Source organism: Mycteria americana, chromosome 1 (assembly GCF_035582795.1).
Source record: "Mycteria americana isolate JAX WOST 10 ecotype Jacksonville Zoo and Gardens chromosome 1, USCA_MyAme_1.0, whole genome shotgun sequence".
NCBI lineage: Eukaryota > Metazoa > Chordata > Aves > Ciconiiformes > Ciconiidae > Mycteria > Mycteria americana.
In genome coordinates, this window is record NC_134365.1 from 198,564,861 (window position 1) to 198,577,407 (window position 12,547).

The window sequence follows — 12,547 nt, forward strand, 5'->3', positions numbered from 1 at the left end:
ATCCTAGGCCAAGATGATATTTATGCTTAGAAGATGCCTGAATATCAATTGGATCTTAAATTTGTGCTTTTTATGTTTGTATGTAGATAGATTTTTCTGGAGGGCTGGAATGAAGCATTTTTATGTAATTTGATGCTTTTTGTGTAGACTGGGTATACAAGACAAATTAAGAAAGGAAAAGTATGTTAAATGTGTGCTCTCTGAAAAGCTTTTCTTATTAATTCTTTTTTTTTCTCCTCACTAAAATCTAATTTTCTTTGAGGAAAACTCCTTTCGAAAAAGGTTAAGGTACCTTGCCAGGCAGACGCAGCCTGCTTTGGAAGTGCTTGACTACTGTGGTGGCAAGTCCTTCACAGAACCATGTGGTAGACATACAGGGATACTGCATCAGGAACTAGATCATCCAAGGAAGTTGAGCAGTAAGCTAACAACTGGTAAATTGTATGTTTCTGACTCTGTAGAAGGCTTAACAATACTGGAGAAGGAGGGGGACAAAATGAAAGGGCAGCTTTAACTGTTTTAGTCATTAATAGACAGTCTGGACACGCTAGTGCTCTTCGTGATGGAAATAGGATAAGAATTCCTATTAGACTGCCAGCTGGTTGGGAGTACACAAGCGCTTGACTAGCATGCAGTAACAGAAAGGTGGGTAAGCTGTGCCTTTTAGTATTCAACAGTGAATGCAGAGTACAATAAATAACTGGATCAGACCTTATTTGTGGTATCACTCCATTAACTTCAGTCAGTTGACTTCAGCTTAGCTTGCGGATGAATTAGTGCCATAGTGTTTAAGTAGAACAAAAACATGTAAGCTTTCTATAAACGTCTTACATTTTTGTTGAACATTAAGGGTAACTCATTGAGGAAGAAGAAAATGGAAGGTAAAGAGTGTTCATTATTCTGTTCTGAGAAGTACAGGCATAGGTCAAGGTCAAGCTGTTTGCTCTTGAAGAGTTGTATTCTGAATAAATTGGCATCAGCATCACAATCCTTGATCTCTTATCACATAATTCGGTGTTTTCTCTGGGCTATTTTAGGAGGAAGACAATTAGAAAAGGTTGTGTTCTCATTCATATCACAGTTGCTTGCTTTTGCTACAGTAAACAAGATCTATGGTCATTGAAACATCCATTTTGATTAAAATTTGAACTTTCTTTTGCATCAGAGACAAAAATATATAATGCCCTGTCTCTTGCCTTTAATTATCACAGCTCAGTGATTTAGATAGTGCTTTGGAATGGCAAAACTTTGGCTGACTGCCATGATACACAGTAAGCTGAGAGAAACTAGGAATCAGTAGCTAATAATAAAAATTTAATTTTATGGTATTTCCACCCAAGTGAACTGAAATACATCTCTACGTGAAGGTGCAGCTCTTTGCCTCTTTCATGTTTTAAAAGATATTTAAGACTTTTTCCTTTTTGTTTTTGACTCTCTCAAGGCTTAAAAAATTTATACTTTAGTGCTGACCAAGATACAGAATCATTCAAGGTGAAGGACCTGTCAGCAGAGTCCCAAAATGACTCTAGAGTGAGAAGCTGCAAACTTACCTCCTATTGCTGGCATTTCCATTGGGATGTAGGTCCTGAAAAATCTTAGGGAAGGTTTTTTTGTTCATACAATGTTCTTACTAATAGGTTAGAGCTGATATGAGGGGACTTTCAGGTGACCATGTCACTCTATTTGTATTTAGGGAGTGACTTTTTTTTTCCTAGAATTTTTCAATCTGTGTCTAGTTTGAATGGCAAATAGTGTTTATATTAGCTATAATCCTCTACTTAGTCGCAGTGTGTTTTTGTACTGCACACTAAACTGTATTAAAACCATATAATGCAACAGTTATTGCAAGAGAAAAAGAATAGAAGGCAGGATTCGGAAGGTTGTTTCCTTGCTCTTCTGTTATTTCTCTTCTGCTCCAAATCAGGCTATTTTTGTACTTGGTTGTCACTGTCCCTTTTTTGGGGCCTGAGGAGTAGCACATTTTTAAAAATAGGCTTTGCGTTGGAGATTAAATTGTTTCTGAGAAGTATCATCTCATGAATCTTTATGCTCTCGTAAGGAACTAAGGGGTGGACATTTCATTTCCAAGAAAGTGTGGTGGTTTTTTTTTTTTCCTTTTTAAATAAGTGCATTTTTTCCTTATTTAAAGATTTTTGCAAGGAATTTTCTAAATTGGCTAGTTACTTGTGTCTTTTTGGTGGGAATTGAAAAATGAATATATACAGTGACTTTGAAGTGATCCTTAATTGCTGTTCCTGTCTTGCATGGTAGAAACTGGGAGCAAGGGGAAGAGCAATTGGACTTCTGCAATAAAGGTTAACTCAGGAATGCAGAGAGCCCAGTACATGTTTATTATGTTTAAGTAACTTAAAATGAGAAATCACTTTTTAAAACTCCATTTCAAAAAAGAAAACAAAACCCCAAACCAAAAAACCCCCACTTGTCTCTCCTGAAAATTAGCATGTGGAATTAGATGATATCCATGACCATGTGCTGCTTGCAATTATCATTGTTTTGGTTGGCTCCAGTTAATAGCACCTCCCCTGAAATGTCCATTTTTTCCTGTATTTTTAATGTTTTCTTTGCGTTCACTTTTTTCTTGCTGAACTTCATTTCTGGTCACATTGAAGCTGATGTTTGTTTTCATCCAGGCTATAACTGAAAGATTACTTTCAGCTTTGTCTGTGGTCTCACTGACCTGTTCTAGTTATAAAATTGTAATACTTCCCAGCCTAGGTATATTGTATGCAGTTTTCAAAATTTCCATTATCACAGAATCACAGAATCATATAGGTTGGAAAAGACCTTTAAGATCATCGAGTCCAACCATATGCAGCAGGAAACTCAGTTTTCTGCCTCTCTTTTCTCATAGTGCACAGAGCATTCAATATACTCTTCCCTGCCCATCATTAGTTTTTCTTTATTCTTTGTAACCATAGAACAGCTGCATCTGAAACTTTTAGGAACGTGGATTAAATCAAATTGAGCCCCACAAAATTGGTTAAAGATAGGAAAAAAATAATTGATTGGGGATTAAGAAGGGGTGGAGGGTATCTGTCTGCCCCTTGGACATAGCTGTAAAAAGCAGCTATGTATGGAACCGGTTCCTTGGAATTATATTTTCTCCTTTGTTAGCAGCAGTAGCAGTATTCATTTGAAAATCTGAGATGTTAGGCATTTCACAAACTTGATGGTCTTGCATCTCTCTTTAAAGATGGCACTGAACTGTACTAAATAGTATTTTAAAATATGTAAATACTCTCTCTATAGAATACATTAGAACAAATGCTGAGTTATATCAGAATTAAATCCAAATTTAAGTAAGTGTCTAGCATTATCATTATTCATATTTGCATAGCAAACTTCTAAGCTTTAAATACTAACTGATGAGAGGGTGAAAACAAGGTGATGGGCTTATCCAGGGGCAGCTCTTGAGATGGCAGGATGGTAACACAGATGGTACGCACTGATTTCACTTTTAAAATCTGGAGTCAAATGTTGGGATGCATGTCATTAGAAGGTATTTTTAGGGAGGTAGAGATTGAAAATATAGAAACAGACACCTTCTCTCTCCTGCTCATACTCTTTCCCACTTCAGAAAGAAAACCTAGAATGCTCTTCTCTGCTGTTACTGTACGTACATTCCGAAGAAGTCACACAAAAGCCTGTGTTTGTTGCTGCTTCACCACTAACTCCACGTGCTACAGGCCAGGGACCCCCAGGGTATGTCGCTCCAGGATGGGCCAGTTCCCATTTCACTGGGAGTCCCTCCTGAGAGCAGAAGCTTTAAAACACCAGTTACCAAACCACCTTGCTGTGGCCATGCTCACCAGACCTAACCGGTTCAGTCCGCAAGCACGAGCTTCTCATGTGTGCATTGTCATTTGATGCAGTTTTATTATTTCCATTCTTGTGTTTTGAAATGACTGGTTCAGCGTGGTATACCGATTGCTAAAATGATCTCTACCACAATTTCATGTTAATCTGAATATATCAGTTTCTCTGTTTCATGTTTTAGTGGCTTTATTTCAAAGTGAAAATACACTTACTCCAACACTGGGTTGAAAGGATGAACTTTGAAAATTGTAAGCTTGAATGCCACAAGGTTAAGTCTTTCTGCTGGTTTTGCTACCTATTGGTATTAAAGCTCAATTCCAAAACATGGTCCTTTGTATGTTGTAATGTACACGTTGTGATTATGATGGATTTAGACAATTCTATCGTAACAGAAGAGAAACTTATTTTGCATGTGCAGGGTGAAACTGCCCTGTCTTTGGCTAATGAGTAATTGGAATAGGTCTCTCTCAGAATCTTTCCTGTCAGAGTGGATTTGCCTGGGGACCAGTAGGAGATAGGTTAATTCTGTACCCTATGATTAAAGCATGCACCTGGGATACAGTGGACAAAATGCCATTTGAGCTGAGAAGACCAGATACTTGAGTACTTTTGTTATTTCAGGTAATGGAGTGCCTCTGTTATCTTGTATTGCTGGGAGAGAAGTTATTCCTGGGTGGGCACTGGTGACTTATTTCATCAAATTCTTGAAAAATCTTTTACTGATAGAATCAGTACGTTTCAAGAAAAGGTTATCTTCTGGTTTTACTTTCTTATTAAAACTGATTTTCAGTGAAAATTCTTAGCTAGCTCCAGCTGATGCTTTGGTGTGTGTGTTCACCTCACCCCTCTCAAAAAAAAAAAAAAAAAAAGGCAAAACCAGCCTTTTCCCAGGAATGCTAATAGTCAGGATAGTAAAGGAAATAGTATGTAAACTCCGCTGAAATCCATGGTATTCCACTGGTTATTTATGATAGTATCTGTATTAATTTATTTTGAAAAACAATGTTTCCTAGATCCAATTATCTTCTTAAAAGATGACCCTGGAACTCATAGGAGGATATTGAAGAATATATTGCCATTGTCCCTGTGTTACTTCAACTGAAGTGAGGGAATGGATGAAGTGTGACCAAGCACTATGATTTTAAGTCCAAGAATGTAATGGGTTTCATTGAAACAGCTAGCTCTATCATAGCTACCAAGTTAAATGCTTATAGGATTTTGCTTTTTCCTCCTCTAAACAAAATTTGATTATGCTTCATTTTGGTTTTCTCTTTCCCTTCACTTCAAACTTCCCTGAAATTTGCTAACTTACTATCAGTGCAAAGTTGCCTTAGCCATTCCTTGTTTGAGAAAGCAGTTGCACATAAAAACGTAATTGTTTCTCTTTGTAGTAATCTAAAGATGAGTACGTCACTGGAACTGGTTATGAAGTTCGCCTTAGCCTTGAGTAGAGTGATGTGGGGTGCTGTCACACTTTCATGGGGCCATGTTGGGATCGGCCTACTTCCACAAGTGGTGTGGCTTTGAGTGATGCAGGTCTGCCAGCCGGCTGACAATGAAACTGCAGAGCTTTGTTCAGTCACATTAACAATTGTTACTTCTCATGTTCCACGTCCATTTCTTTTTTCCTGATATGAAGTAAATTTATTATAGGTGCAAAGTATTGTAAGGGTAGAGCAAAGCCCCTCTGTGCATCTAAAGCTAAATGCAGGGGTTCTGACTGTTGCCAAATGTAAATTTTAGGTGTTGAGTTGAGGAAGTGCAGTTAAGTTACCTGTATTCCCTATAAAGTATCTGGTGAAAATGGGTGTCTAGACATGTGATTCATAAGAACTGTAGTTTTATTTATTTTACCAAGTGACTCTTGAACAAGAGTGCGGAATCAAGGATCTCTTCCCTCTCATGAGAATGCTTGCATCATTGGGCTACCAATTCGTACTTCTTGCTCACTTTCTTCCCTTATGCACCTGCATCTGAGTCCCTCTACCAGCTAGTTTCTTGGCCAAGAAGGAGCTAATATTATTATTCTAGCTGTCTCTTAAACTCCTAGACAGCTCTGGAAATCTTCAGAAGGCAGCTTGGGAAAATGATGTTGGATCCAATGATCATGAGCTGATACAGTTAAAATCATATGGAAGAATAAACATAGTAGGAGTGTACATAAAGGCTTTGGATTTCAAGGGGGCAGATGCTGATTAAACTAAGTGTACTGGGTTAGTATAAGGAGCATATCTGAAGAATTTGCATGCTTGGTGTTTGTTCAGGTCAAAGACATTAAAGGTATAAAATATCTGCATGCTAGATGAGTGAAAGGATGTAGAGAGAGAATTTTAATTTGAAACATGAATAACTACCTCAAGAAGGATGTTGAGAAGGAGCAGAGAAGAAATAATGGAATAAAATTCACAATATATATTTACCCAAGTTAGATTATGATGGATTCATTAGCCAATTTTCTTTGGAAGGAGAGTATTTTTCAGATGAGGGAAATGCAGAAGAGACGTAATCTGTCTGGACTTCAGTGAGTAGTTGATGTTGCGTAGGAAAGGATTGGTTTGGGAATCAGGGTTTGATAGACCGTGTGACTTGGGTGGAGAAGATGGTAAGATACAGTGTTCAATGTGGAAGTGTCAGGCTGGCGGTTATGCTTAGTGGAATTCTTTAAAGATTAATTTTGGGATCAGCTATCTTTCTGATGTTTTCATTCATGCCACTGACACAAGGAAAATCAGTATGCTGATGAAATTTGTTGATGATGAAAATTTGGAGGCACCAGTAGTACAGAAGAAGATCATGGTGTTGTGTAGAAAAGACTGGATTAGCTCAGGCTGAATTAATAGGAACAAAATTAATTGCATTAATATAAAAATATCCTGTACATCATGGGTGGTTAAAAGCAATATTTTTTTAATGCAAGCTTAAAGGCTTATGTCATGGAAATGACTGGACTAGAGAAGAGCATTGCAGATTACTGCATTGCAAATGTGAGACAGTTGTGATGTTCATATGGGAAGTGGAGCGGCATTTGCAGTTGATAAAATGATCTAGTATCATTTTATAAATTCCTGAAATATTATGTATAATTCTAATAATGCATACTTCAGAAGAATGAATCAAAACTAAAGCAGATGCATATTAAAGTGAATTGTAGAATCATTCACTTTGGAAAGGACCTTGAGAAATTTTCTATCCCAACCTCCTGCTGGAAGCAGGGTCACCACTGAATTCAGATCAGGTTGCTTGGGGCTTTGTCTGTTGGGTCTTGAAAACCCCCAAGGACAGAGCAACTCCGGGTGACCTCTTCCACTGCTTCGATGTCCTCAGGGCGAAAACTTTTTTCCTTATCACAGTTCAAAGCCTCTTGTTTCTACTTATGACTATTGTCTCTTGTTCTTCTGTCTTGGACCTCAGTAAAGAGGTCACTGTCTTGGTAATTTAGGCATAGGAAGGCTGCTAATAGGTGCCCACCAGGCCTTCAGGCTAACCAAGCCCTGCTTCCTTAACCTCTGTTGATGTGCTTCAGAGCTTTGAAGACAGTGATCACACCAAGGGCCAGCCTATTAATGAGGAAAACCTTTGCTTGTTTATTTTAGCAAAGTGTGTCCCTGTCTGCAGATGTAGAAGAAAGCCATCAAAACCCCAAGGGGGGAAAAAGCCTATTATGACTAAAGCACAAAGTAGGTCGGGCATCAGTGAATGTAACCTGTCCAAGAATAAACTTATGCTGGGAATTAGAAGAAAGCTCCACTCAATGGGACAGTCAGGTTCTAGAGCAGCCTTCCAGGGAGTGTAAAAACTGAAGTTCTTCATTATATTCAGGTGGATACATTTCCAGAAGGGGTTACATGAGATGATATATCTACCTTAGGAGTGAACCAGAGTCTAGGACCTGCAGGTCCCTGCTGACTTGGCCTGTGTAATGCTGCTGTTTCACTTAGACTGTTATTCAGGCTTGGTTCAACCTCTTACGTGAATCTGGTGGAATTCAGTCAGTAAGGCGTACTGCATGGTGCTGTGAGGTTTCTCGTTGGCCTAGAGTCATTAGGAAACTTTGATGCATCTTTGGAGAACAAACTTATTTCTTACAATTATGAACCTGAACTAGGAAGTAAATGTATTGGATTTTGAGAAGTGAAGCTTCAGTCTGTATTTCTGAATGCTCTTATCTCATTGCTTTCCCTTCTGGTCCATCATTAGTTTTTAATTCCCTTCTGGTCCATCGTTAGTTTTTAATTCAATTTCACATCTATTAAGAAAAGGAAAAAAAACTAGTCTTGTGGATGTATTTTAAACAGCTGACAAAAAGCAGTTAGTTTAAACTTGGGGTTGTATAGCATGTGGCGATATGACACTTCTCTGCATTTTAATTGAAAGATGAGAGGAATCTTAAGCTGCTACTGGAGCATAAAATTGATAACAAAATAACTTGTTTAACTGAATAGATGGGAAGACACTTAAACATCAAGAAACATCGTGGAGGTTGTAAATCTCTCATTTCATCATGTTTAAGTGACTTCCTATTTATTTAACTTTAGCTGTGAAAGTAGAAGCACTGTGGCACTAAGACATTTTGTAGTTACGCCTTAAAGAATGAACAAACTCTGTTGCAGATGCCTGTAACAAACAAAACACAACTTATCCTACATCTGCATATATGTGACCCAAATTTCTGTGCCAAAAGTTGTGGTCTCAGTTGTTACTACAATCTTTGCATATATATATTTTTTTAATTTATGTATTTTTTTGTTTTTTTAGTTTACAGTATATAATCTACACTGAAATTCTTTATTGTGTATGCGATGCGACTGAAGGGGTAGTTACTGGAGCTGTAATTACGAGATTGGTGTTGGCTGTGGTGTGGGGGGAAGAGAGGGCGAGGTTTGCATGCTTGAGATCACAAACAGAATGTGCCATTATATAACTGTGCAGAGGGGATGTAGTCCACAAATTGTGTTTAATCCTACTTCTGATACTGTGGCTCTTCTTAACTGCTTTCATCAGTAACATTGCAGCTGGTACTATAATGCAGAAGTGTGAGGATATGATCCTTATCAGTTTGCTGTAGCAAAGGCTGGAATTCCCTTTGGTAGCCGGGGGAGGCGGGGGGGGGAATCAGGATGGTCGTTATGTCTGTTGTGGAAGAGCAAACTTGGCAGGGCCATGAGAATTGCCACAGTGACCAAGTCTCTTGACAAGAATAGGTGGAGGGGCTTTAAGTGTACAAGGGATACAGATACAAGTTCCTTGCTAACTTCTAACATTGGAAATAGGATACAGGGTAGCTAAGACCACTAAGAATCCTTTCATAACATGAAAAATTAAAATTTGCTGCTTTCATGTCAAATCTTCTCTACCTAACCAAGATTTTTTTTTTTCCTGCACTTTCCTTTGAGTAAATGTGTATACACGTATGCTCTTTTTTCTTTTTTTCTTTTAGATATGAACTTTCATTAGTGGCATTTTGCCACAGAAGTTTGTTTCAGATCCCCTATAGTTTGTTTGAAGTGGGGTTCTCAGGCTTGCAGAATAAGTAGTACAGCAGTTGCAAGCCATTAAATTTCCCAGTGCTCTTGAGGGGAATGAGATTAGACTCTAAATTTAAAGGCAAGTTTGGGGATTCTTTGCTTCAAACCCTTTGAGGTAGTGTGACGTGCAACTCAAGACTAAGATTCCTTCAAGATTCTTTCAAGTCAAGATTAAGAAATATAAATATAAAGATATATATATCTTATATAGATGCGCATATATATATAGGCAAACATGCAAACTAAATGTGTCAGTGGCATGCTGTACTATAAATAAGAAAATACTTCAACCTTTCATTAGAGCAGCTGTTTCCTTGCACTTGATGCAACATCTGCTTCACTGATTTCAGGATTTATTTTGGGCTTCTGCTGATATTTGGTGATACTCTTTTTTTTTTTTATTTTTTTAATGAAAATATTCCTGCTGCATTTTACACATACTTTATAGTATATCCTGTGAAATTATTAGTTTATCTTGATGTGCCTTTTATATTTCATAGTAAGACGCTAAGAAATGCTCTTCAGCAACAAAAAACTTCAGCACTATTAAGTTATCCATCTTGGGGAAAGTGGGGGGGAAAGAAGGAACTAACATTTTTTCATGCGCCCCCCCCCCCCCCCCCCCTTGCTTATATTGATTTTACATTGTATATTAACTGCAGAAGTGTGACCTAATCAAATTTTCCAGGAAGCCAAGTTAGTTTTGGTTATTTCTCTGTATATTCTTCTCCTTTCTGTATTCATTTTAGCGTGCCTGGCAATCTCAAAACTCAGTAGTGAGAACAAAAAGAAATGTGTCTCCTTAATGTTATGCTAGCTGAAGATTATCTTTAGTTCTATATTAATGCTGTGCCCTAATCATATTTTAAGTGCTGAGCAGGACTAATCTTTTGGGGTTTTTTTTAATCATCTCCTTGTAGGATCCAAATCAGACAGTTCTAGGGAGCTGATGGTTTGGTGTTATGTCTACTGCCTAGGAAAGTATTATGATCTTCAAAACAGGTAATCCCCACCACAGATAAACTACATACAGATGAAGGAAAAGAAATCCTTAATAACCTGCATAAAATCAGAGTTGGGGGACTGCTTGGCCAGAGGGAGCAAGCTAAAGGGGGGATCTCAGGAGCCAGTTAGATGTGGGGGGATGCAAGTGAGAGGCAGGAGGGTTGCTGGTGAAGAAGCTCCTCACCACTAGTGCCTACAGCAGGCACTGCTGCTGAATATTTGGGGTTGGTTGGTTTGTTTTTTAAACAGGCGGCCTGTTCCCAAATACAATAACAGTTTGTGATGCAGTCTAAACCTCCTAAATTTTTGGCAGTATGTTGGTGTTATAATGAGATGCATTAATGCTTAAAGGATAATTAAAGATAATGAGGTATAGAGAAAGTGGAATGGAGCACAGTACACCAACGCCTCTGAAAGCCGGAGTGTGGCAAGCTGACTTTCGATGAAAAGAACTTATTTTCTACATAGACATTTTTATAGTCTCATCTGAATATGTACATAGTTACTGATGCAGTGCTGTATTGCAAACTGTTGGTTAAATAGGAAAAATTAGGACTTAATACGGAAATTGTGAGTGTGTGTAAGGGCCTAACATAAAGGACCTAGCTGAGAGGAGGGGGAAGCCAGCTCAGAGAGAGCTCGTTATTGGAATTGTTATGCATCAATCATCAGATCAGTCTTACGTTTCCTGATTTATTTAATGACAAAGGTACACGTAAAGGGATCTTGCTGCTAGAATTTGTTGATGACATGAAGTTTGAAAAATGCTTTTAACATAAAGAAGTGTTACACAAATTTTGGGGGGATTTCATAGGCCATGAGCCCAGACGTGGGGGAGATTTGAAACATCTTTGTGGTGCAGAATACTTCTTTCCATCTAGCCTCCTTTCCCTGGGAGGGATGGAGTAATAGGAGTGGGATGAAATTTGGAGCCTTGTGCTTTAGGGTATTACAGCCAACATGTCAGTTATAAGCTTGGAGGCTGAATAATTGAAAGGATCAAAGTAGAGAAGGGTACGAAGTAACTGAGCAAATGGCATGGTGCCATTATGAAGAAGGTATATATGCTCTTGGGACACAATCACAGGAGATGTTTCCAGTAGACAGAAGAAATTACTGGTGGTGTTACACAAGCATCTGGTGAGACACCATCTAGTATGCTTCAAAAATAGTCATCTGTTTTGAGGAGAAAAGAGAAGAAATTGAAATGTGCAGAGACAGGCTTCTAGGATGAATTGGGAAATGGATATCTCACTAGAGAAAGCTGGAAGAGCTTGTCTTGGGTAGTCCAGCTACAGAAACTATACATGTAAGTGTTGTCTATACATACACAGGTAGAGGCAGCTAAGAGGGGGAAACTACTTAAACTGAAAGACAATATATAAGTAAAACAACAACTGGATATAGTCTGGCCATTGCTAAATTTAAGGTATAACATTTTGAAGTTGTAATTCATTACAGTAGTCAGGTTTTTGGAGCAAACAGGAGTAGTGGAACTTGGTCTGTTTTTTCTGCTAAATCTTGGTGAGATTTGAAAATAATTCCTTAATCATTCTGGAAATATCAAAGAAAAAAACTTTAATGTTTATAGCCAGATGTGTATGGAATTTTATGAATAATTGGTTTTGACTAAACACCATTCCTACAGCTTCTCTGCTTTAAGTTTTTTGTGATTTCCTGGTATGCAGTGATACTCTTACGGTGGCTGTGGTGTTTTCTCAGAGACAGCTACTACTTGGCTTCTTTCCTGGGCTAGTGGCAGAACTTGTATTTTCTGAAGGGCATTAGCAGGGGGACAGGGAGGGGAACCTAGCCCTTTTATGCTAACTCTCTTTATCCTTGTTACGTTTTGAAATAGAGACTGAATTGCTTTTTGGAGGGGTCATTTTCTTCATTGACCTTGAAGTGTGCAGGACTATAGCGACTGTAATTTGGATATCTCCATTAGGTGCTTAAAGATAGGTGGGATGAATCCAAGCCAAAGCATTCCAGAGAGAATAGACAATCTGTCTGGACAGCTTCTGAAATAAGTGGCGAGTAGGTAACTGAGGCAGGGCTGTCATGTTCAGTGGATATGATGTGCTGAGATTTTTGACCCTGAATAAGTCTTGAAAACTTGGGCATCGCTGTAAATTTTGCCTTTGGTATTTGATCTAGAAAACAGTTTACTGAATTCCAAC

The 12,547-nt window shown here is 38.3% G+C and overlaps 2 protein-coding genes across 3 annotated transcripts in view; one reads left to right on the plus strand and one right to left on the minus strand.

The window, feature by feature from the left end:
- The window catches only part of USPL1 (ubiquitin specific peptidase like 1), a 422,463-nt gene that overhangs the window by 332,316 nt on the left and 77,600 nt on the right, over nucleotides 1-12,547 (minus strand). The window lies entirely within an intron of this gene.
- Nucleotides 1-12,547, plus strand: part of UBL3 (ubiquitin like 3) — a 58,663-nt gene that overhangs the window by 34,284 nt on the left and 11,832 nt on the right. The window lies entirely within an intron of this gene.